This window comes from Gorilla gorilla, chromosome 20, assembly GCF_029281585.2.
Source record: "Gorilla gorilla gorilla isolate KB3781 chromosome 20, NHGRI_mGorGor1-v2.1_pri, whole genome shotgun sequence".
NCBI classification, from domain to species: Eukaryota; Metazoa; Chordata; class Mammalia; order Primates; family Hominidae; genus Gorilla; species Gorilla gorilla.
In genome coordinates this window covers 18,534,387-18,558,757 of record NC_073244.2, presented here as the reverse complement: position 1 = coordinate 18,558,757, position 24,371 = coordinate 18,534,387, and the positions used below count along the sequence as shown (strand labels likewise).

General features: G+C 46.6%; 1 protein-coding gene across 2 annotated transcripts in view; it reads left to right on the top strand.

Annotated features, from left to right (window-relative positions):
- The first annotated feature begins 1,565 nt into the window (after positions 1-1,565).
- The window catches only part of LOC115931641 (zinc finger protein 443), an 86,303-nt gene continuing 63,497 nt past the window's right edge, over positions 1,566-24,371 (top strand). The window contains exon 1 of one of the 2 annotated variants that reach the window (XM_063701040.1): positions 1,566-5,284. The gene's annotated coding sequence lies outside the window, so the exon portion shown is untranslated. The other variant, XM_063701039.1, reaches the window with a different exon arrangement.

The following is a 24,371-nucleotide window of genomic DNA, read 5'->3' as shown; positions in this document are numbered from 1 at the left end:
TTTTTGTTGTTGTTGTTGTTGTTTTGAGACAGTCTTGTTCTGTCGTCCAGGCTGGAGTGCAGTGGTGCGATCTCCGCTCACTGCAACCTCCCCATCCCGTGTTCAAGTGATTCTCCTGTCTCAGTTTCCTGAGTAGCTGGGATTACAGGCATGCGCCACCATGCCCAGCTAATTTTTTGTATTTTTAGTAGAGATGGGGTTTTACCATGTTGGCCAGGCTTGTCTCGAACTCCTGACCTCAAGTGATCCTCCCTCCTCAGCCTTCCAAAGTGCTGGGATTATAGGTGTGAGCCACCACACCCAGCCAACTCCTTTTTTTTCTTTTTCTTTTCTTTTCTTTTTTTTTTTTTTTTTTTTGAGAAGAAGTCTTGCTCTTGTCTCCCAGGCTGGAGTGCAATGGCACGATCTCAGCTCACTGTCACCTCTGCCTCCCCAGTTGAAGCGATTCTCCTGCCTCAGACTTCCGAGTAGCTGGGATTACAGGCGCCCGACACCAAGCCCGGCTAATTTTTGTATTTTTAGTAGAGACGGGGTTCACCATGTTGGCCAGGCTGGTCTCGAACTCCTGACCTCAGGTGATCCACGCGCCTGGCCTCCCAAAGTGCTGGGATTATAGGTGTGAGCCACCATGCCTGGCCAACTCCTTTTTTTCACCTCTGAATTTCTTTATTTGAATCTGCTATTTTTATCTAGTGAGTCAGGCTAGAGCTTTGTTGATTTTACCTTTTTAAAAAACTCTTCATTTTGTTGATCTTTCTTTTTTTTTTTTTTTTTTTTTTTGAGACAGAGTCTCACTCTGTCACCCAGGCGGGAGTGCAATGGCGCGATCTTGGCTCACTGTAACCTCTGCCTCCCAGGTTGAAGTGATTCTCCTGCCTCAGCCTCCGGAGTAGCTGGGACTACAGGCACGTGCCACTACGCCTGGCTAATTTTTTTTTCATGTATTTTTAGTACAGACGGGATTTCAATGTGTTAGTCAAGATGGTCTCGATCTCCTGACCTCGTGATCAGCCTGCCTTGGCCTCCCAAAGTGCTGGGCTTACAGGCGTGAGCCACCACGCCTGGCCTTGTGTTGTTTTTTAGTCTCTATTTCATTTATTACAGCAAATACTACTACCTCACCAGTGTGGTTGCCCAGATGATTTATGATGTTAATAAGCTATAGCAACTCAAAGATATCTTGTGCTAATCATGAGAATCACTCTGTATCCTGCCAACTATACCAATTGTAATAATTTAGGATCTTTAAAATGGAGAGCACCCTTTCAATGATTACGAGAGACATAAGATGGAAATAAGGATTTTATTACTTACAGGTCCTGGAGGATACACAGCATACACGGAGGCCACACACACAGAGGGACCACATGGAGAGAAAGGGAGAAATAGATGAACCCATGGGTCAGTACCTTTATTAGAGTCCAGGGTGTTACCGAAAGTTTCCCCTAGGGATATGGCCGGGCGAGGTGCCTCACGCATGTAATCCCAGCACTTTGGGAGGCCAAGGCCGGTGGATCACGAGGTCAGGAGATCAAGACCATCCTGGCTAACACGGTGAAACCCCGACTCTGTTAAAAATACAAAAAATTGGCCGGGCGTGGTGGCACACGCTTATAGTCCCAGTGACTTGGGAGGCTGAGGCAGGAGAATCACTTGAAGCCGGGAGGTGGAGGTTGCAGTGAGCCGAGAGCATGCCACTGCACTCCAGTCTGGGTGACAGAGCGAGACGCCGACTCAAAAACAAAAAAACAAACAAACAAAAAAAGACACAAAAGTTTCCCCTAGGGAATTTTAATTGATGGGTTTAAAGCAAGCAGGCACAAGTTCAAGGAGATCACAGTGTGACTGAGAGGTGGTTACTGTAGCACACCTACACAGTTCATATGAAGCGTGGGGGTCAGTGAGGCCAGTATGAACATTATATCTAGCTGTCCTATAACGAGGTGGTCACTGGGTATCAGTTGTCTAAGGCAGATATATGGATTCACTGCATTAAGGAACTGGGAGGAGGTGGAGAACTGGAAACAGTGTTAACAGTGAATAAACCCTGCTTCTGGTATGAGAAAGTTAAACTTGTATTTAAAATGGATGTCAAGGCAACATAAAATTATAAGAATTCACTACAAGTTTTGAGAATCAGTGAAATCCAACCATGGTTCACAGGTTTAGTCGCTTTCTTAACAACCTATGAAAGTTAAATCAGCCAGGCACAGTGGCTCACGCCTGTAATCCCAGCACTTAGGGAGGCTGAATCAGGAGAACTGCTTGAGTTCAGGAGTTTGAGACCAGCCTGGGCAATATAGTAGGACCTCATCTCTACCAAAAATTTAAATATTAGCCAAACATGTTGGTGCCCACATGTAGTCCCAGCTACTCAAGAGGCTGGGGTGGGAGGATTGCTTGAGCCCAGGCGGTGGAGGTTGCAGTGAGCCAAGATTAAGCCACTGTACCCCAGCATGGGTGACAGACTAAGACCCTGTCTCAAAAACAAACAGAAATGGTAAATCATGTAAATAAAAGCAAACAACATGTTATTTTTATATCTATTAATTGCATATAGTCCTCCAGAAAACCGGTTTGAGCCATTTTCCAGAAAGGGAGTCAGTGGAGCTCCTTGTAGTGAGGGCACGTTAATATCTGTATACTCTCCCTGGGGTGTGGATGTTTTAGGGTTGTGCTGAGATCTCCAATGTTTACAGCAGGTTGATGGTCAGCTTAAAATATTCTGTGTTGGCTGGGCACGGTGGTTCAAGCCTGTAATCCCAGCACACTGGGAGGCTGAGGCGGGTGGATCATTTGACGTCAGGAGTTCGAGACCAGCCTGGCCAACATGGTGAAACCCTGTCTTTACTAAAAATGCAAAAAAATTTAGCAAGGTTTGGTGAGGCATGCCTGTAATCTCAGCTACTCTGGAGGCTGACCAGGAGAATCGCTTGACGTGGGAGGTGGAGGTTGCAGTGAGCTGAGATCATGCCACTGCACTCCAGCCTGGGTGACTCCATCTCAAAAAAAAGTGAGACTCCATCTCAAAAAAATAAATAAAATAAATATTCTGTGTCCTCAATGATCAGGTGGTGACACAGGTTTGGGGGAACAGAAGCAAATACAATGAACGAGGTTCCTACTCAAGATAGCACAGTCTATCCTGGAAGACAAATGCAAATGATTATATCAGAGGATCTGAGAGAATCACAGGTGTATTCAACCTGAGTCCTCTTTGAAAGGGACAGTTATTTATACAATGCTTAATGTTTAGCTACAGAAATAATTGGGTGGGTCAATGGTGGTGGGGTGGGGTTGAGAGAGATTCAGATGGATAAACTGGACAGGTACATCCCCAGCCACAGAGCACCTGGTGACAACCATGTACTGTGAAGGTCAGGTGGCCACTGAAACAGAGAAAAAAGGGAAGAGCTCACATTTGATTAGTTCTTTTCATAAGTGTTAATGTGAAAATAATAGTTCGCTAGCATCTTTGTTTTCTAAAAGGAATACTTATTTGCCAATTTTAAAATATATTTATTTAAATCTTTTTAGAGACGGAGTCTTATTCTGCTGCCCAGGCTTGAGTGCAGTGGCACAATCTTGGCTCACTGCAGTGCTGACCTCTTAGGCTCAAGTGATCCTCCTGCCTCAGCCTCCTGAGTAGCTGGGACCATGGATGCACATCACCATGCACCGCTAAGTTTTTAAATTTTTTTCTAGAGATGAAAATCTATGCTGCCCAAGCTGGTCTTGAATTCCTGGGCTCAAGCGATCCTCCCACTGCAGCCTCCCAAAGTGCTGGGATTACAGGCACAAGCCATTACTTATGCCCACTCCAGTGTTTTAATCCATATAAAATATTTTAAGATTTTCTTCCTCTGCTTTGTATGTAAACACAGGAGGAAACCTAGGACTTTGCTGGTTTCTTTTTCAAACAGTACGATTGAGAGTCTTTGTCTCATGTAGCTGATCAGTGCTGGTGAGAAGCAGGTGAAGAACCTGCAGTGGGCAGCAGCGCCTTGCAGCCAGTGACTCCAACCTGAGGCCAGTCTGGAGCCTGCAAAGGGAGGGAAATGGAGCTCCTCATGGGGCTTTCTGGGCAGCCTGCTGTCTCCGTAGGTGGCCTCCGGTTGCTCAGAACAGCTACAGGAGTGCAGATTCTGAGAAGCAGAGCCCTGGGAAGCAAAAGATTCATGTGAAGATATGCTTGGGGTGTTCTGTCCTTTCTCAGGCTGTTAACTATTTTCTGGGCAATGTGTTTGTTTTGGCATACATAGGGTCATTGTGGTCCAACTGTAATTTGTATATATGAAGTAAATCTGGCATGGTCAGGCTCAGATAAAGACTCATTTTGGAGAAAGGATTTATGTACCTGATAGTTTACGTAGGTTAGAACGTTAAACTGACTTCAGGTAAGAGTCTCCTGCAGGTGTAAATGAAGGTCTTGAAGGAGGCAGCTTTTCCACACTGTGTGGAGGGTACATAAGGGCATGTTGAGCTCCCAGAGTTAAATCCTTAGGTCTCCCTACCTCATCAGGAGGGTCTGATCGACCTGGGCATCCATTTCAGTAGTCAGAGTCTGACTCCCAAGATTAAGAATATGTTAAACCTGAATGCAGGTGTTCCTTGTGAACTGTGGGTGAAGCCTGCTTGCCTGAGCTAGTTAAAATGTTTGCTTTCCTTTTGATTCCTTTATGGAATAATGCTGCCATATAACTATGCATTTAATAATTTTTCCATGCCTTTATTAATTTTATTCCCACGTTGGCATGGTTTTTGTTGTTGTTGTTGTTTTTTCTGGGCTGAAAATGAGTAGACTAAGAGATAAGGTGAGAAAATGGCTTGGCCATGGCACCAACTGCCCCATCCCAAATTCCTGATCTCTGGAGGACATCAGGCCCTCCCTGCTGTTCCAGTGTGGCCTGGTTTGGACTCGGCTTCCTTTTGCTTTGAGGGAAGGAGATGTCTCCATTGGACACTGAGTCTGGAATTCCTTCTGCTCATCTGTGACCTGGAAGAGGGAGAAAGGGCCCACCGAGTACAGGAAGAGGCCAGTAGTAGTAGCTCTGGAAAGCCTGTGGACAATTGTGTTGATGCCTCCAGCGGAGCCTGATTTGGTTGCCTGGAGGAAGCTGGGCCTGCTATTGGCTGCGGCTACAGCCTATCCTTGCAGCCACCTATTAGATGACTTCTATGACGCAGGGGGTGGAGCCCGAATCTACCCAATCAGGGGCGCTGGGGCGAGCTCTGAACAGTCCAATCGGGTGCGCCGCCAGGATGCCTGGGAAACGGTCAACAGGTCAGTGGGGCAGGTCTTTTCTGCAGAGGACGCCACAGGTGGCGCCGCTGCAGCCCCTGTCTGCTGTGACCAGCTCTGACCAAAGGAGGCGTAGTAAGGAAGCCAGGACACCTGGAAGCCGGGATGCGGTGCGTGTGCGGGGCCTGGAGTCCCTAGACATGGAGGAGGGGCTGGTTGGAATCCAGCCGGATCCAGCTGTGGAGGGACCCGGGCCTCCCCGCGGCGACTTGGGGATCTGGGACTTGAGTCCTCCTGGCGCAGCTCGTCCCTCGGTCCCCTCTGCCGCGGGGTGGGTCTGGGCCGGCAGCCGGGACCCCGGGCGTCCTATCCCATCCGCCCGTGGCGACCGCAGCCCCGCGTTTCTCCAGATTGTGCGGGGTCACGGGAGGGTCATGGGGGGAATCCCGCCTCAGTTGTGGGGTTAGTGTGGGAGGAGCTGTGGTCTGTGGGATCCTCAGTCCCTCATCTTTCCCGGGGATACTGGTTTCTCTACAGGTCTTCTAAATGTATGGGAAGCAGGGTCCCAAAGACACGACCCCGGCCCTCATACAGGGGCTGGGAATAAATTCCTCCCTGCATTTCCAAAGGCCAGCTTTCCTCCAGTTCACAACTTTATCAGGTTTTTGTCCGTCATTCTACGTTTCCAACAAACACAGTATTAGAATTGCTTGTTGGTTTTTCCCTACAAAGCCATGGATGTGGATGGCTTTTTTTTTTTTTTTTGAGACGGAGTCTCGCTCTGTCACCAGGCTGGAGTGCAGTGGTGCAATCTCAGCTCACTGCAACCTCCGCCTCCTGGGTTCAAGCGATTCTCCTGCCTCAGCTTCCCAAGTAGCTGGAATTACAGGCGCGCACCACCACGCCCAGCTAATTTTTTGTATTTTTAGTAGAGACGGGGTTTCATCATGTTGGCCGGGATGGTGTCCATCTCTTCACCTCGTGATCTGCCCGCCTCGGCCTCACAAAGTGCTGGGATTAGAGGCGTGAGCCACCACACCCAGCCAACTTTATCAGCTTTTTGTCCTTCATTCTACATTTCCAACAAACATAGTATTAGAATTGTTTATTCATTTTTCCCTACAAAGCAATGGATGGCTTTTTTTAAGAGATTTGTTTTCTCTTTGTGGACTTTTCCTCTGAGAGGAAAGCAGAGAGTAAGCACCTGGCACTCTACCGTGAAAATACTTTGTGCCTCTCCTTTCATCTTCCCTAGGCACAGACACCTTATCAGAATGTCTTTGGGTTGAGGTTCCTTTTTGGAAACTTTACGCGGTGATGTGTCCTTAGCCCACCCTCTATCCTTCCCTGGTCTTAGATTTCAGAACTGCCTGGGGCAGACCCAAGATGCCCTCAGCTGCCAAGTCTCTTGCAGGATCTAGTGAATTATGAGCTCCTCGGTTATCTTCTCAGAGATAGGTTTGGGGCCTCTCAGGGGAGCGGCTGGATACCCTCGGCTGGAAACAGTCTCCTGGGTATCCCCCTCAAATAAATAGCCAACCCCTGGGGCACTCAGCTTTTCTTCGCCAACCCCAGTTTCCATTCCTTTGGGGATACTGGGGGTCACCCAATCAGATGCTCGTATTGAGGGGTATTGATTCTTGCCTTCTGGATTCTCTCAGACTACAGAAGGGAGAAAAACTATACCGAAGGACAAGAAAAAACCCACTCAGGCATGGCAGTGCAAGAAAACTGAAAAGCGAAATGCCATTTTGGGTACACGGGGGTGTACAATGCATTGTCTTATCTTGGGATGGTGATCATTGAGCACTTCATTGAGGGTGAGGGGGTGTCCCATGTGACAGGATGACCTGACCTGACACTTGAGTCAGACATGTCTGTGTTCTAGGTCAGCACTACCTCTCCCTGGGTTCGTCACCTTGAAGAGGTTTGTTCAGCCAGCCACGGTGGCTCACGCCTGTAATCCCAGCACTTTGGGAGGCCGAGGCGGGAGGATCACCTGAAGTCGGGAGTTTGAGACCAGCCTGACCAACATGGAGAAACCCCGTCTCTACTAAAAATAAAAAATTAGCCGGGTGTCCGGTGGTGCATGCCTGTAATCCCAGCTACTCGGGAGGCTGAGGCAGGAGAATCGCTTGAACCCAGGCAGTGGAGGTTGCAGTGAGCCAAGAACATGCCATTGCACTCCAGCCTGGGCAACAAGAGTGAAACTCCATCTCAAAAAAAAAAAAAAAAAAAAAAAGAAAAGAAATAATTAATCATTAGCTCACAGTCCCAGAGCTAATAAGTGGCAAATCCAGGATTTGATAACATAGTTTTTTGACTCTGGTAGAGATGGAGTTTCCTTCATGTTGGTCAGACTGGTCTTGAACTCTCCATCCGCCTCGGCTTCTCAAAGTGCTGGGATTACAGGCGTGAGCCACTGCACCTGGCTGGGAGCTTATTAGTCTTTGTTCCCCAATACTTAGACTGGTACCTGGCACATAGTAGATACCCCAATAAAAGCTTGTCGAATAGAGAAAAAAAATGAGTACCCTTCAGTGGAGAGAGCAGAGGCCTTAGGCCAGTGACTCCAAGCTAAGGCCAATCTTGAGCCTGTAAAGGGAGGTCACTGAAGGCCCATTTAGTTCTTCCTGGCAAGACTATGCTGCAGGTTTCCTAGGGGATCCATAGGCAGATGCGGTTGGGGGTGGGATCTGTTGCCCTTTCTGTGGTTGTAGTTGTTATTGCCCTGGGGCTGTTTCTAGACACCCTCAAGTAAAATCCAGATTCAGGTAAGAAGTGACCTTATTTGAATGAAGTATTGTAGTGATAGGAGGAAAGCACCAAGTATAATATTTGAAAGCATCTCAAAGGTAAAGTTTTCTTTCTTAGGGAGGAGCAGGCTAGATTAGTAATAAAGTGAGAGAGAGAGAGAGGGCAGGATGGAGGGGAGCAAAATCAGATGCTAGATTAGAGAATATTTGATCCTGAGGTCAGCCTGTTCTTAGGAGGGGTCATAAAGGTGGGGTTGGGTGCTTGCTCAGGCTACTGAAGGTGGGTCGAAGTTCAGGGGCCTGGAAGAAGGAAAGAAACTTAACCAAAGTGTGGGTTCACTGGTATTTCGTTTCAACTGATCAGTGAAGATAAAACTGTTCAGCTAATTGTTCATGAGGCAAAGAATGGGAATTTGGAGAGTGTGTGTCTGGCCTTATACATAGGTAGACAGGGACATCATCTAAGTTGTAATGGGAAGGGTGTTATTTTGTAGTAGCCTGCTTCTCTAGATCACAGAAGATGGTGGTGGTGGGGTTTCCGTTACCTACAGAACTAAGGTAAAATTCAACATGGTCAGCAGTTTGGTTTTCCATCCGCAGAGTTGATTTAGTCAGAGTGTAATTTGTGCAAAATGAGAACATCTGTAAGAGTCAGACACCTTTGGGTTCTGTCTGCTAAAGAAAAGGTTTATGAATTTAAGAGTTTATTTGCGGCCGGGCGTGGTGGCTCATGCCTGTAATCCCAGCACTTTGGGAGGCCGAGGCAGGTGGATCACCTGAGGTCGCGAGTTTGAGACTAACCTGGCCAACATGATGAAACCCCATCTCTACTAAAAATACAAAAAATTAGCAGGGCATGGTGGCAGGCACCTGTAATCCCAGCTACTGGGGAGGCTGAGGCAGGAGAATCGCTTGAACCTGGGAGGCGGATGGAGGTTGCTGTGAGCCAAGATTGCACCATTGCAATCCAGCCGGGCAACAATAGCAAAACTCTGTCTAAAAAAAAAAAAAAGGCCGGGCGTGGTGGCTCACGCCTGTAATCCCAGCACTTTGGGAGGCTGAGGCGGGTGGATCATGAAGTCAGAGGTCAGGAGATCGAGACCATCCTGGCTAACACGGTGAAACCCCGTCTCTACTAAAAATACAAAAAATTAGCCAGGTGTGGTGGCGGGCGCCTGTGGTCGCAGCTACTAGGGAGGCTGAGGTAGGAGAATGGTGTGAACCTGGGAGGTGGAGCTTGCAGTGAGCCGAGATCGTGCCACTGCACTCCAGCCTGGGCAACAGAGCGAGACTCCGTCTCAAAAAAAAAAAGGTGGAAGCTGTAAGGAATGTGCACGCTCCTTGTAGGGAGTAAGCAAGAGATTGATCTTTGAGCTAAAGTCTTTTTGGGGGCCTTGCCCCATCAGGTATATCTCTTGGAGTTCTGAGCCACTCGGGCAGAGCAGCGTCACACTCATTTTCTTTACAGAATATTGCTGCCATATAATTATAGTTTGCTGAAGCATTCAAGAATTTTATTCCATGATTTGAGTGTAAGAGTTTTATTGTCTTGGTTGACAGTCTGGTTGGATTGAGTCATAAGGTCTGAAGAAGCAAAGAGAATTCTGGAAGTAAAATACTTATGCTTAGTTTAAATAATAATATAGGCCAGGTGCAGTGGCTCACGCCTGTAATCCCAGCACTTTGGGAGGCTGAGGCTGGTGGATCACGAGGTCAGGAGTTTGAGACCAGCCTGGCCAACATAGAGAAACCCCGTCTTTACTAAAAATACAGAAAATTAGCTGGGCGTGGTGGTGGGCGCCTGTAATCCCAGCTACTCGGGAGTCTGAGACATGAGAATTGCTTGAACCTGGGAGGCAGAGGTTGCAGTGAGCCGAGATCGCACCACTGCACTCCAGCCTGGGTGACAGAGCAAGACTCTGTCTCAAAAAAAAAAAAAAAAAAGAAATTATAATATAAACACCCACGGACTCACCACCCAGCTAAATAGGCTGTTGGCAGCACTGGTATGTCACCCTGATCTCACCTCCCTTCTGCACCCAGAGGTGACCATGATGGTGATTTGTTGTTGTTGTTATTCTTTATAGATTTACCATCTATTTACCATAAAGTAGAGTTTTGGCTATTTTGAGTTTTCAGCAAGTTAGTATTAGTATTACTATTACAATTAATGTTATGCTGAAAGTTTTTTTTTGTGGTTTTTTTGCCTCAGTCTGTTGCACATACATTACTGTCTGAGGCTTCATTCTATTGCTTGTGGACTAATGTTGTTTCAAGTTTACTTTTTGATCCTGGTGACAATGTCATTCTTATTTATGTCTCCAAGTGCTAAATTATAAATTTTTTACATATTGGGAAAAAATTACTGAGTTGTATATTATGGATAAATTCATATTTAGTAGGAAATACTGATGGAGTATATCAATTAACCATTTGACCACTCATGCATGTGTGTTTATTCCTTGCAATTTGCCAATGCTTGGAATTATCTAACTTATTTATTTGTGCTCCTTGAGTGTTAAACACAGTCTCTGTGTAATTATATATTGCTTTTTACTGGTTACCGTTGCTGTCGAACATTTTTCCTATGTGGTCTTTTATCTTCCATGAAATGGTTTTCAGGCATTTTTTATGTTTAATTCGTTTCCATGTTTATCGTATTCTTTCTTTACCTTTTTTTGTTATTTAGTTTTTATTTCATAATCATAAATTTAACTCTGCAATCCAGCTAGGCATGGAAGGGAATAAGGAAAACATGGAACCTAAAGGGAACTGTAGCAAGAGCACAAAGATTCTAGGATACTGCAAGCAAATGGAGTGGAGGGGTTCTTTCCTGAGCTACAGAAGGAATGGTCTGGTGGGTGGTTAAGATAAAACACAAGCCAAACTTATTAGAGTTGTCCACAGTGAGCAATGGTGATCTTTTTGCTGGTCTTGCCATTCTTGGACCCAAAACACTCCATGGCCTCCACAATATTCATGCCTTCTTTCACCTTGCCAAAGACCACATGCTTGCCATCCAACCACTAGGTCTGGGTAGTGGATGTTATTAGTGCTAAGAGAGCCCCTGTTAATGGCCAAGGGCTAGGATTTACTAGATGGTACGCATGGGTTTGCTGGGTCATTAAGTATTGTCTTGTAGATAGAGGCTCACTAGTAGTGTAAAAACATATGCTTGGATTAAAGCTATGACGAATTCAAAAATGGCTAATATAATCAAGATGTAAATCTGACTGAGGCTGTAGGTAGGTTGATTGATGTTAATACTGCGTGGCGCCTCCAATTAAATGAACAAGCAGAGGGCCAGCTGTAATACTGGCTGTTAGTCACACAGCTAAGGCTATTGGTTGAATGAAGAGGCTGGTGGTTTCTATAATTAGTAGTACGGGAATAAGTAAAATAGGTGTTTTCTGTGGTAGAAAATGGGCTAGGGATGCTTTTGTTTTGTGGTGCAAGCCAGTAATTACTGCTCCTGCTCATAGTGGAATAGCCATACCTAAGTTTATTGACAGTTGAGTAGTTGGTGTGAATGAGTGAGGTAAGAACCCTAGTAAATTTGTTGAAACAAGAAGATCAGTGAAATTAGTATAAGGGAGCAGGTTCGGCTGGGCGTGGTGGCTCACACCTGTAATCCCAGCACTCTGGGAGGCTGAGGTGGGCAGATGCCTTGAGGTTGAGGCTGCAGTGAGCCATGGTGGTGCAACTGCACTCCAGCCTGGGTGACAGAGCAAGACTCTGTCTCAAAAAAAAAAAAAAAAAAAGGGTGGGGGGGCCAGGCGCAGTGGCTCACACCTGTAATCCCAGCACTTTGGGAGGCTGAGGCGGGTGGATCACAAGGTCAGGAGTTTGAGACCAGCCTGACCAACATGGTGAAACCCTGTCTTTACTAAAAATACAAAAATTAGCCAGGTGTGGTGGTGCACACCTGTAATCCCAGGTACTCAGGAGGCTGAAGCAGGAGAACCTCTTGAACCCGGGAGGCAGAGGTTGCAATGAGCTGAGATCATGCCACTGCACTCCAGCCTGAGCGACAGAGCAAGACTCCATCTCAAAAAAACAAAAACAAAAACAACAACAAAAAAGCAAGGGGATCAGGTTTGTCCTTTGATATTATGTATTATCATAATTTATTTTAGTATAAGTTGAATTATTAATAGTCACTGTTGTATAGAAATTAGCCAGTTGTTTTTTTTTTCTTTTTTTTCTTTTTTTTTTGAGATGGAGTCTCACTCTGTCACCCAGGCGGGAGTGCAGTGGCGCGATCTCGGCTCATTGCAACCTCCACCCCCCAGGTTCAAGCGATTCTCCTGCCTCAGCCTCCCGAGTAGCTGGGATTACAGGCACGCTGTAATTTTTGTATTTTTAGTAGAGATGGGGTTTCACCATCTTGGCCAGGCTGGTCTTGAACTCCTGACCTCATGATCCACCTGCCTCGGCCTCCCAAAGTGCTGGGATTACAGGCATGAGCCACCGCGTCCGGGCAGAAATTAGCCAGTTGTTAATCAGATGGCTAGGCGATGGAAATATTTGGAAACAGGATAATTAGAATAACTACAGGCAGGCTGGGCGTGGTGACTCATGCCTGTAATCCCAGCACTTTGGGAGGCCAAGGCAGGTGGATCACCTGAAGTCAGGAGTTCTAGACCAGCCTGGCCAACATGGTGAAATCCCGTCTTTACTAAAAAATACAAAAAATTAGCCGAGTGTGGTGGTGGGTGCCTGTAATCCCAGTTACTCGGGAGGCTGAGGCACCTGAAGGGCAGAGGTTGCAGTAAGCTGAGATTACGACATTGCACTCCAGCCTGGGCAACAAGAGCAAGACTCAGCCTCAAAAAAAAGAAAAAAAGAATAACTACAGGCAATTCTACTATTGTTGGGGTAATGAAAGAGATGTTCATTTTATTTCTTAAGGGGTTTCATGTTTCTATATTTCAAAGGCTTTTAGTGTTGAGTTTGTTGTGTAGATGAATTTTGAAATTTTTAATTGAAATGGTGATAGGATTATGGATATGATAGTAATAAATCATGTGGATGTGTCTAGTTGGGGCACTTCATTGTGGAAAGATCATAACTCAGTCTTTAACTTAAAAGGTTAGTACTGATTAGCTCTACAGTGATATTATAATATAGAGGCTGACCAGTTTCGAAGTGTTTCAGGGGTACTAAACAAGTTCAAGAACAATCGGTATGAAGCTATGATTAGATCCACAGATTTCCGAGCACTGACTGTAGAAAGGCCTGATTGTGTAAATGTCAGGATTGCTTGGTTTAAACATCCTGGCGTTGCATCTGTTTAGGCCTAATGATGGTAAGGTTCATGAATGTAGGATGTCTTTCGATGAAATTAATATTTGAACTGATGTTTCTACGGGAAGGCTACTTGATTGTCAAATTCAAGTAGCTGCAGCTATCCTGGTTTTAAGTCTGTTGTAGGAAATCTGTAGGAGTCAAAATTTAGGTCTTCATACTTTGTATATTCATAGCTTCAGTATCATCTATATATATACATATATTTTTTCAAGACAGAGTCTCACTCTATTGCCCAGGCTGGAATGCAGTGGCACGATCTCGGCTCACTGCAAGCTCTGCCTCCCAGGTTCACGCCATTCTCCTGCCTCAGCCTCCCGAGTAGCTGGGACTACAGGCACCCACCACCACGCCTGGCTAATTTTTTATATATTTAGTAGAGACGGGGTTTCACTGTGTTAGCCAGGATGGTCTCGATCTCCTGACCTCATGATCTGCCCGCCTCGGCCTCCCAAAGTGCTGGGATTACAGGCGTGAGCCACCGCACCCGGCCTTTTTGTTGTTGTTGTTGTTGTTGGGACAGACTCTTACTCTGTCTCCCAGGCTAGAGTGCAATGGAACAATCTCGGCTCACTGCAACTTCCGCCTCCTGGGTTCAAGCGATTCTCCTGCCTCAGCCTCCCAAGTAGCTAGAATTACAGGCCCTGCCACTACGCCCGGCTAATTTTTTGTATTTTTAATAGAGATGGGGTTTCACCACGTTGGCCAGGCTGGTCTCGAACTCCTGACCTCAGGTGATCCGCACACCTCGGCCTCCCAAAGTGCTGGGATTACAGGCATGAGCCACCGCGCCTGGCCAGTATCATCTATAGTTTCTATGGTTAGGGAGGGGTTATTAATTTCATGTTGTATACAGAATATATAACGATGGAAGAGCAATTAAAATAAAGATAATAGGTAGAATAGTTCATACTGCCTCTACTTCTTGGGCATCTATAGCAGTAGATCCTACTGACAGGACATAATGGAAATGTATTACAACATAATATGTATCATGTGGAATGATATCTAGTGATAGTATGATTCGAGTTAAACCTCCCACTGTGAATTGGAAAATGAAGCCTAGTGCTCAGAGTATGGCAGCGGATCATTTAATATTGCCTCCAGGTAGTGTTGTTAGTCAACTAAAGACCTTACTATCTGCACGGATGGCAATAATTATGGTGGTAGATGTAGATCTGATCCTCCCGCCTCAGCCTCCTGAGTAGCTGGGACTGTAGGTGTGTGCCACCATGCCTGGCTAATTTTTGTATTTTTTGTAGAGATGGGGTTTTATCATGTTGGCCAGGCTGGTCACGAACTCCTGACCTCAAGTGATCTGCCCGCCTTGGCCTCCCAAAGTGCTGGGATTACAGGCGTGAGCCACTGTGCCCAGCCTAATTTAACCTAAATTTCTAGTTTATTGTTGAAAGTATTGGTGAGGGCCAGGCATAGTGGCTCATGCCTATAATCTCAGCACTTTGGGAGGCTGAGGCGGGCAGATCACTTGAGGTCAGGAGTTCGAGCTTAGCCTTGCCAACATGGTGAAACCCCATCTCTACTAAAAATACAAAAATTAGCCAGGCATGGTGGCACATGCCTGCAATCCCAGCTACTCGAGAGGCTGAGGAGGGAAGATCACTTGAATCTGGGAGGCAGAGGTTACAGTGAAGCGAGGTCACACCCCTGCACTCCATCCTGGGTAACTGAGCAAGACTTCATCTCAAAAAAGAAAAAAAAAACAAAAAAGAGAAAGTATTGGTGAGAGTAAGAGTGGTAGGAATAGGGTCCATACAGTAATGAGTGGTGAAAAAAAGAGGGCTTGCTTTATAGTTTCTTCTTCTTTTTTTTTTTTTTTTTTTTGTGACAGGGTCTCGCTCTGTTTCCCAGGCTGGAGTGCAGTGGTGTGGCTTCCTGAGTAGCTGGGACTACAGGACCATTCCACCACACTTGGCTAATTTTTTAATTTTTTGTAGAGACGGGGTCTCTGTTGCCCAGACTGGTCTCAAACTCCCGGGCTCAAGCAGTCCTCCTGCTTCAGCCTCCTAAAGTGTTGGGATTAGAGGTGTGAGCCACCACACCTGGCCTTATATTTTCAAATTGTCATTTTATTTTTATGTTATTAGTTGTTGGGAATATCACTAGTGATGTGGAGTAAATTAGGCGTATGTAGAAACATTGATTAAATAGCGCTATGACAGCTCTATGTGTGGGTATAATAAGGCTATTTTGTTGTTAATTCTTGAATGATAACTCCTTTGGGTATAAATCCTGTAAGGGGGGTTAGTCCCAGTAGGGAAAATTGATAAGAATTGTGGAAGTAGTAGTGGTAACTTATTTCATATATAATGTAGTGATAATGTTATAGTACTTGTACTTAGATTAAATAATATAAATACTGTAATTGTTAGGGTTATGTAAATCAATAGATTTAGGATTGTGATAGAAGGGTTGTAGGCTAAAATTGTGATTATTCAGCCTATAGGAGCAACTGATGAGTAGGCCAAGATATTTCGGAGTTGTGTTTGGTTAAGTCGGCCTCAGCCCTCTTCAGGACGGATAGTGCTGCAATTGCCAGTAGCATATTTAGGTCTATTAAGGGTAGGTAGACTTGAAATATGATGGAGACTGGTGCTAGTTTTTGTTATGTAAGGAGGATTATTTATACCTGATGTTAATGAGATCCCTTGTGTTACTTCTGGGATTCAGAAATACAACGGGGCACAGGGTGCAGTGGTTCACGCCTGTATTCCCAGCACTTTGGGATGCTGAGGCTGGCAGATCACTTGAGGTTAGGAGTTCCAGACCAGCCTGGCCAACATGGTGAAACCCTGTCTCTACTAAAAATACAAAAATTAGCTGGACATGGTGTCAGGCTCCTGTAATCCCAGCTACTTGGGAGGCAGAGACAGGAGAATCGCTTGAACCCAGAGGCAGAGGTTGCAGTGAGCCAAGATCGCTCCATGCCACTGCACTCCAGCCTGGGCAACAGAGGAAGATTCCATCTCAAAAAGAAAAAAAACGAAGTAGAAGGGGCTATTCCTAATTTTATCACAAGAGCTATGGCAACTGTTAGGAATGCTGCTTGGGTTAGTATTTTTGTGGTTTTCATTGTCCAGAGTACATTATATTGATAATAACAGCTATGATTAGAATTGTAGATGTGGTTGCTTGTGAAAGGAAGTATTGGTTCAATCTAAATACACAGATAGGTCCTGGCCAAGACATGCACTCAGGAGAGCTTTCAGGAGGGATTCAATCCCAAACTCCTGCTCCCATATGCCAAGGAACTATCCAAACTGCCAACTCAAGTCAGCGGAATGTAGAACCCAGGCCCGGCAGGGCTCAACATGCAACACAGAGCAGCACACTCAGAGCACCAGCTCCCCCAGCCAGCAGCGCTCACCCCACATGCCAGCCACCACCTGGCAGAGCGAGTTAGTAATTCCAACAAGAGAACACAGACCAATAAGGTGATAAAGGTCTAGGCATCCTGTGCACGGCACCAATTGCCACCGTCACCCCAGAGGTGCAGTTCCAATGTTGACAGCAATGCCAGTGTGGTTATGGTGCACACATGCTGAGAGGGTATGAAAAGGTTTAATTACTAAGATGATTGAGGTCTCTGAGAAAAGCAGGCCAGGCCCCTCAAGCAGGCAAAATGGCTTGAGAGAGTAAGGAAAGGAGCCTGGACTGGGTGTTTACTGTGATTGGGGGTGGGGCAGTAGGAGAGTTCATTTCCCCTCGAGGGGAAAAGCTTCTTAGGTGGGACTCTCCAGCAAGGCCCAAGGAGGGAATGCCTCAGCTTTCTCAGCTTGTCCAGGTATTGTAAACAAAAAATAAAATCCAAAGCACCCTCCTGACTGAACAGACCCTTTCTTGGCCAAGGGAACCCCATAACAACCCTAAACACTGAATTCCCAGGCCAGGCGCAGTGGCTCACACCTGTAATCCCAGCATTTTGGGACTGAGGATGGCTTGAGGCCAGGAGTTTGAGAACAGCCTGGGCAACACAGTGAGACCCCATCTCCACAAAGAAAGTAAAAATTAACTGGGCATGGTGGCATGCACCTGTAGTCCCAGCTACTCAGGAGGCTGAGGTAGGAGGATAGCTTGAGCCCAGGAGTTCAAGGCTGCAATAAGCTATAATAAGACTGTGCCACTGCACTCCAGCCTGGTTAACAGAGTGAGACCCTCTCTTGAAAGAACAAAAACAATAAAAACTGAATTCCCAGCCATGGGAAGGGAGGTCGGACACACCCTGTTATAACCCCTCCCTTTTAGAGTTTAGGCACAACTGACCAGCATTAATGTTAAAATAGAGACCATAAAACTAACAAAACTCTTTATGACAATAAGATACCAAATTATAAATAAGACCTAAGGCCATGCTCTCCAAGGGTTAAGTCACAAACTCTAGGTCATTCCGACCCAGTGTATTGGTTAACAGATTTTATCTTTTTTTTTTTTTTTTTTTTTTTGAGACAGGGTCTCTTGCTTTGTCACCCAGGCTGGAGTACAGTGACATAATCACTGCTCACCACAGCTTGGACCTCCCAGGCTCAAGTGATCCTCCCATGTAGCGGGGAATATAGGCATGTGCTGCCACACCCAGCTAATCGTTTTTACTTTTTTTGTTTTTTTTTTTTTTGAGATGGAGTCTCACTCTGTCGCCCAGGCTAGAGTGCAGTGGTGCAGTCTTGGCTCACTGCAAGCTCCACCTCCCGGGTTTACGCCATTCTCCTGCCTCAGCCTCCTGAGTAGCTGGGACTACAGGCACCCACCACCACGCCTGGCTAATTTTTTGTATTTTTAGTAGAGACGGGGTTTCACCGTGTTAGCCAGGATGGTCTCGATCTCCTGACCTCATGATCCGCCCTCCTCGGCCTCCCAACGTGCTGGGATTACAGGCGTGAGCTGCTGTGCCCGACCTCGTTTTTACTTTTTTTTTTAGACAGAGTCTCGTTCTGTCACCCAGGCTGGAGTGCAGTGGCGCAATCTCAGCTTACTGCAACCTCCACCTCCCGGGCTCAAGGGATTCTTCTGCCTCAGCCTCCCAAATAGTTGGGACCACAGGCACACACACCACACCTAGCTAATTTTTGTATTTTTAATAGAGACAGGGTTTCACCATGTTGGCCAGGATGGTCTTGAACTCCTGGCCTCAAGTAATCCACCTGCCTTGGGCTCCCAGACTGTTGGGATTACAGGCATAAGCCACTGTCCCCAGCCTAATGCAATCTGTGTGCCACAGCCTCCCAAAGTGCTGGGATTATAGGCTCCTGAGCCCAGCTGTCTTCCTTAAACATTCCTTTCTTTTTTTGTTTTGAGACAAAGTTTCGCTCTTGTTGCCCAGGCTGGAGTGCAATGGCATGATCTCACCACAACTTCCGCCTCCCAGGTTCAAGTGATTCTCCTGCCTCAGCTTCCCGAGTAGCTGAGATTACAGGCGCCACCACCACGCTTGGCTAATTTTATATTTTTAGTAGAGACAGGGTTTCTCCATGTTGGTCAGGCTGGTCTTGAACTCCCGACCTCAGGTGATCCACCCGCCTCGGCCTCCCATAGTGCTGCGATTACAGGCATAAGCCACCGCGCCCGGCCCAAACATTCATTCTTTTCTAATGACTCCAGATGTTTAGACACAGCTTTACTCCTTTAGCCAACTGTAAATCAAAGAACCTCTGAATCTACCTATAACCTGTAAGCCCCTGCTTCAAGATATTCTACCTTTTCAGGCCAAATCAATGCCTAACTTCCATGTACTGATTTATGTCTGCCTGCAACTCTTTCTAAAATGTATAAAACCAAACTGTAGCTGGGTGCTGTGGCTTGTGCCTGTAATCCCAGCACTTTGGAAGGCTGAGACCAGCAGGTCACTTGAGGCCAGGAGTTCAAGACCAGCCTGGCCAACAGGGCAAAACCCCATCTCTACTAAAAATACAAAAAATTTAGCCAGGCATGGTGACGCAGGCCTGTAATCCCAGCTACTTAGGAGGCTGAGGCACAACAATTGCTTGAACCTGGGAGGCTGAGGTTGCAGTGAGCTGAGATTGTGCCACTGCACTCCAGCCTGGGCGACAGAGCGAGACCCTGTCTCAAAAATACCAAATAACTGTAACCTGGCTGCCACTGGTGCACTTTCTCAGGACTTCTTGAGACTGTGTTTTCTGGGCCGTGGTCACTCATACTGATTCAGAATAAAGCCTTAAAATATTTGAGAGTTTGGTGATTCCATTGACAGTGGGCAGCTGTTAGAAAGAAGAGGGGGGTTGACACTGAATCTGCCAACAGTCAAATACCAGAAAGGGTGTAGTCCAACTACTCATTACAAGAGCAAACATGGATAAGAAAAACATGCATTTGCAACTGCTTGTTTTTGTTGTTGTTGTTGTGTGAGACGGAGTTTCACTCTTGTTGCCCAGGCTGGAGTGCAATAGCGTAATCTCAGCTCACCACAACCTCAGTCTCCTGGGTTCTAGTGATTCTCCTGCCTCAGCCTCCCGAGTAGCTGGGACTACAGGCGCCCGCCTCCTGAGTAGCTGGGACTACAGGCACCCGCCACCACGCTCAGCTAATTTTGTATTTTTAGTAGAGACAAGGGTTCTCCATGTTGGTCAGGCTGGTCTCGAACTCCAGACCTCAGGTGATCCGCCTGCCTCGGCCTCCCAAAGTGCTGGGAATACAGGCGTGAGCCACCGCGCCTGGCCTGCAATTGCTTGTTTTAATAAAGAAACACTAATAGGATGCACAAGGAATTACCAAAAGTTTTTACGAAGGGCAGGGTGGCTGGAGCAAGAATCCTGGAGTGAACCAGGATATGCTTGACAGTGAGTCTTACGTTAGATTTTCCTGTCTCATAGCTTTTTTTTTTTAACCTTCACATGTATTATCTCTCTAAAATGAATGGAGGCCTGGTGCAGTGGCTCACACTTGTAATCCCAGCACTTTGGGAGGCCTAGCTAGGAGGATCACTTGAACTCAAGAGTTCAAGACCAGCCCAGGCAACCCTGCCGGTTGGTGAAACCCTGCCTCTACAAAAAATACAAAAATTAGCCAGGCATGGTGGTATGTGCCTGTAGTTCCAGCTACTCAGGAGGCTGAGTTGGGAGGATCACTTGAGCAGGGGAGGCTGAGGCTGCAGTGAGCTATGATCGATCGTGCCACTGTACTCCATCCTGGGTGACAGAGCAAGACCCTGTCTAAAAATATACATTAAAAAGGCAGGCAGATCACCTGAGGTCAGGAGTTCGAGACCAGCCTGACCAACATGGAGAAACCCCATCTCTACTAAAAATACAAAAAGATTAGCTGGGCATGGTGGCACATGCCTGTAATCCCAGCTACTCGGGAGGCTGAGGCAGGAGAATCACTTGAACCTGGGAGGTGGAGGTTGCTGTGAGCCAAGATTGTGCCATTGCACTCCAGCCTGGGCAACAAGAGTAAAACTCCGTCTCAAAAAAAAATAAAAAATAAAAAAAATAAAATGAACGAAGATATTTATCTGCACTATATTTTACTATTAAAGTCTTTAAATAATGTAGTTTTTTTTTAAATTTTAAGTTGTCTTCATTAAGATTTAATCCTTTATACACTTTTAAAAGTGTAAACTATATGAAACGTAAAATTTCAAATCTTAAGAGAATCTGCATCATAGCATGTCTGTCCACTGTATCTCACACTGAGGGGTATTTTCAGGAAAGAGTAGCATATTATAGACTGGGCGCGGTGGCTCACGCCTGTAATCCCAGCACTTTGGGAGGCCGAGGCGGGTGGATCACGAGGTCAGGAGATCGAGACCATCCTGGCTAACATGGTGAAACCCCAGCTCTACTAAAAATACAAAAAAATTAGCCGGGCGTGGTGATGGGCACCTGTAGTCCCAGCTACTCGGGAGGCTGAGGCAGGAGAATGGCGTGAACCCGGGAGGTGGAGCTTGCAGTGAGCCGAGATGGCGCCACTGCACTCCAGCCTGGGCAACAGAGCGAGACTCCGTCTCAAAAAGAGAGTAGCATATTATAATACATTAGGGTTTGGATATAACCATTAAATGTAGTAGAATTTTTCAAAGATTACACAAGCTTTGAGGAGTAGTTTTCCTCGTATCAATTAAAACAGGAATCCATTTGCCCTGGGAATGGTAGAGCCTTTGAAGTTTGAAAGTTTTCTAGGGATATGCACACACACAAACTAATGTAAAAATAAAATGCACCTGAGAAGTTAAACATATCCATCTCACACCATGAGCTTCTTTTGCCTGAAAGGAATAAAAATTCTATTTGGTTCCAGGATTTGCTTCTCTTACATCATATTTCTCAATCAACTTAAATTTTCAAAGACCAACAAACTAAAAATCCTACAGACTCATACAGGGAATAAAATTACAAAATGTTAAAGGAAACTGGAGTTAAAGTGCTGCGATATTCAATAGAAAAAGGAATCCAAAGGAAAGAAACACAAACATTGAATCAGCTCAGATAAGCAGCCTGCTTCTTCGCAATTCAGAAGAAAAACCAACATCCAGAAGGTTAAACACATACCAAAGCTTGGAGTCCACACTCTTTCCCTGTTGGGGTATAGTCCCTAGAGTGGAATAGTCCCTGGTGACAGCAGGGACACCTGAGCAGCCACAGGAATGAACTCCGGGAGCAGAGAATGCCCCTTCCCACTCGTTCTCGTAAGTGACGAAACTGTCAGCTGGATTCAGATGAAGGTTCTGACACAAATGAACTCCCAAAGTCATTAACACCCATGTCCAGGAGACAGAACTTGTAACTTTCACAGACTTTTTCAATATGGAAAAATTACACCACGAGTGTACCCTAATGTGAAAGCAAAACTCAAACCTAATGTCTAAAAGTAGACCCAAGGAAACTACAATTACAACCTAGACAATTAAAACCCTCCCGGTTCCCCTAAAATCGCGTGCGGTTCCCAGCATTCCAGTGCTCTGTAGCTTCTCTGTATAAAGAGCTCCTTCCTTGGTGGGTGTGAGCAAGTAGGACACTTGCGGGGAAGGCTCCCCAGGAAGACCCATCTGGGCTTTCAATGACCTCCGTTTGCAGGCTCAAGAGTGGTCTTAGCTTGAAGTCACTAGTCTGGCTGCTGCTCCCCAGTCACGTGGCTTTCAACCGCTATTGATGTTTATTTTTTTGAGACAGGGTCTCCCTCTGTCACCCAGGCTGTAGCGCAGTGGCGAGATCATAGCTTACCGCAGCCTCGACCTCCAGGGCTTGGGCTTAAGTGAGCCTCCCACCTCAGCCCCCTGAGTAGCTGGGACTACAAGCACAGGCCATCATGCAGCTAATTTTTGTATTTTTAGTAGAGACGAGGGTTTCACCATGTTCGCCAGGCTGGTCTCGAACTCCTGCCCTCAAATGATCCACCCACCTCGGCCTCCCAAAGTGCTGGGATTACAGGCGTGAGCCATCACGCCCGGCTGAAAGACGGGAACTTTCAAAGTTGCTTTTCTGGTAAAAGTTAAAGCAGAGGGGACTTTCTTTATCATGTTGGCTAAAACTGGCCTGTTGGGGATTTGACCAGCATCTCTTTCTCTCCTGATAATTTGTAAGGTCAGATAAACAATTTAGTTTCAGCTTGGTAGCGAGCAACGTCCCCGTGGGTAACTCATTTTGGTTTGGTCTGTTGGGTCTAGTGCAGGAGCTCAGTCTAAACCAATGGCTTCCTACAAATTGTATTTAACAGGGCGAATAATAATATGAATTGGAGAGGGAAAGCTTCATTTGGAATGAAAGAAGGAATTGGCAAATTTAGGGATTTCCTGTCAGTCCTAGGAAGAGCTAGGCTGGAAAACGGGGTCGTGGATTTGAGATCCTGTTTTCACACGTTTGTAAAATTAAGGGGCAAACCGGTCCCCCTGGGGAAAAAGAAGAGACTGGGGACCCCACGGACCACCGCTCCTCCCACGCACGAACGCCACACTCGAGCTGGGATTCCTTCTCTCCTATGACCCTCCCGTGATCCCCACACAATCTTGGAAGACGCGGGGCTACGGGCATGGAGCTGCCCACAGAGGGCTCCGGGACCCGGGCCTCAGTAGCCGCGCGGGGACAGGACAGAATTCCCGGGATCCTGGCTGCCGGCCCAGCTTCACTCTGCGGCGGGAGGAGGCCGAGGGCCGAGCTGCGCCAGGGGGACTCGGGTCCACAGACCCAGGAGTGGCCGCGGGCCGGCCCGGTTCCCGCCACAGCCGGTTCCGGCCAGCAGCTCTTCAGGTCTCGGGATTCCAGGCCCCGCACAGTCACCATTTCCCGGCTTCCGCGGTGTCCCCACCCCCTAACTACGACTCCCTCTGCCAGTGCGGGTCCCAGAGCAACAGAGGCTGCGGCAGAGCCACCTAGCGACGTTCGAGGCAGGAGAGACACAAACCGGAACTCGCGCCACCGTATCCACGCGCCTTTGTACTGGGCGGCCCCACCCACCGCTCCGGCGGCGTCTCCAATTGGACAGTTTGTGAGGTTCCACCCCCTGTTGCCTGAGTCACATCTCAGACGGAGGTCAGGTAGCTGAGCGATCCAGCTTCCACTTTTGTCCCTGAAACTGTCCTGCCAGAGACATTTGCATTATACCAGAACTTTATATGCTAGATATAAAGGCCCTCAGACCGGACACTGGCGTTTACCTGAAGAAACTTCTGAACGGGGACATAGGTGTGCGCGCAGGGAATGCCAGACGAGTTTCCAGATAAAGCGAACCCCTTGATGACTGACTCTTTGAGGAGTAAATCCACAGCAAAAGGGCCCTGGAGGCAAGGCCATACTGGATCAGGAGAGTCAGATATTCTCCAGAGGACAGTGGCTTGGCATCATGCTGCCAGGACACTCAGAACTGTGACCCCGTAGGTTCACAGAGACCAGGCAATGTTTACATTTTTAATTTTAAGTTTTGTTGTGGGTACATAGTAGGTGTATATATTTATGGGTTACATGAGATATTTTGATGTAAGCATGCAATGCCTAATAATCACATCATGGTAAATGGGGAATCCATCAACTCAAGCATTTATCCTTTGTGTTACAAACAAGCCGATTATACTCTTTTAGTTATTTAAAAATGTGCAACCAAAT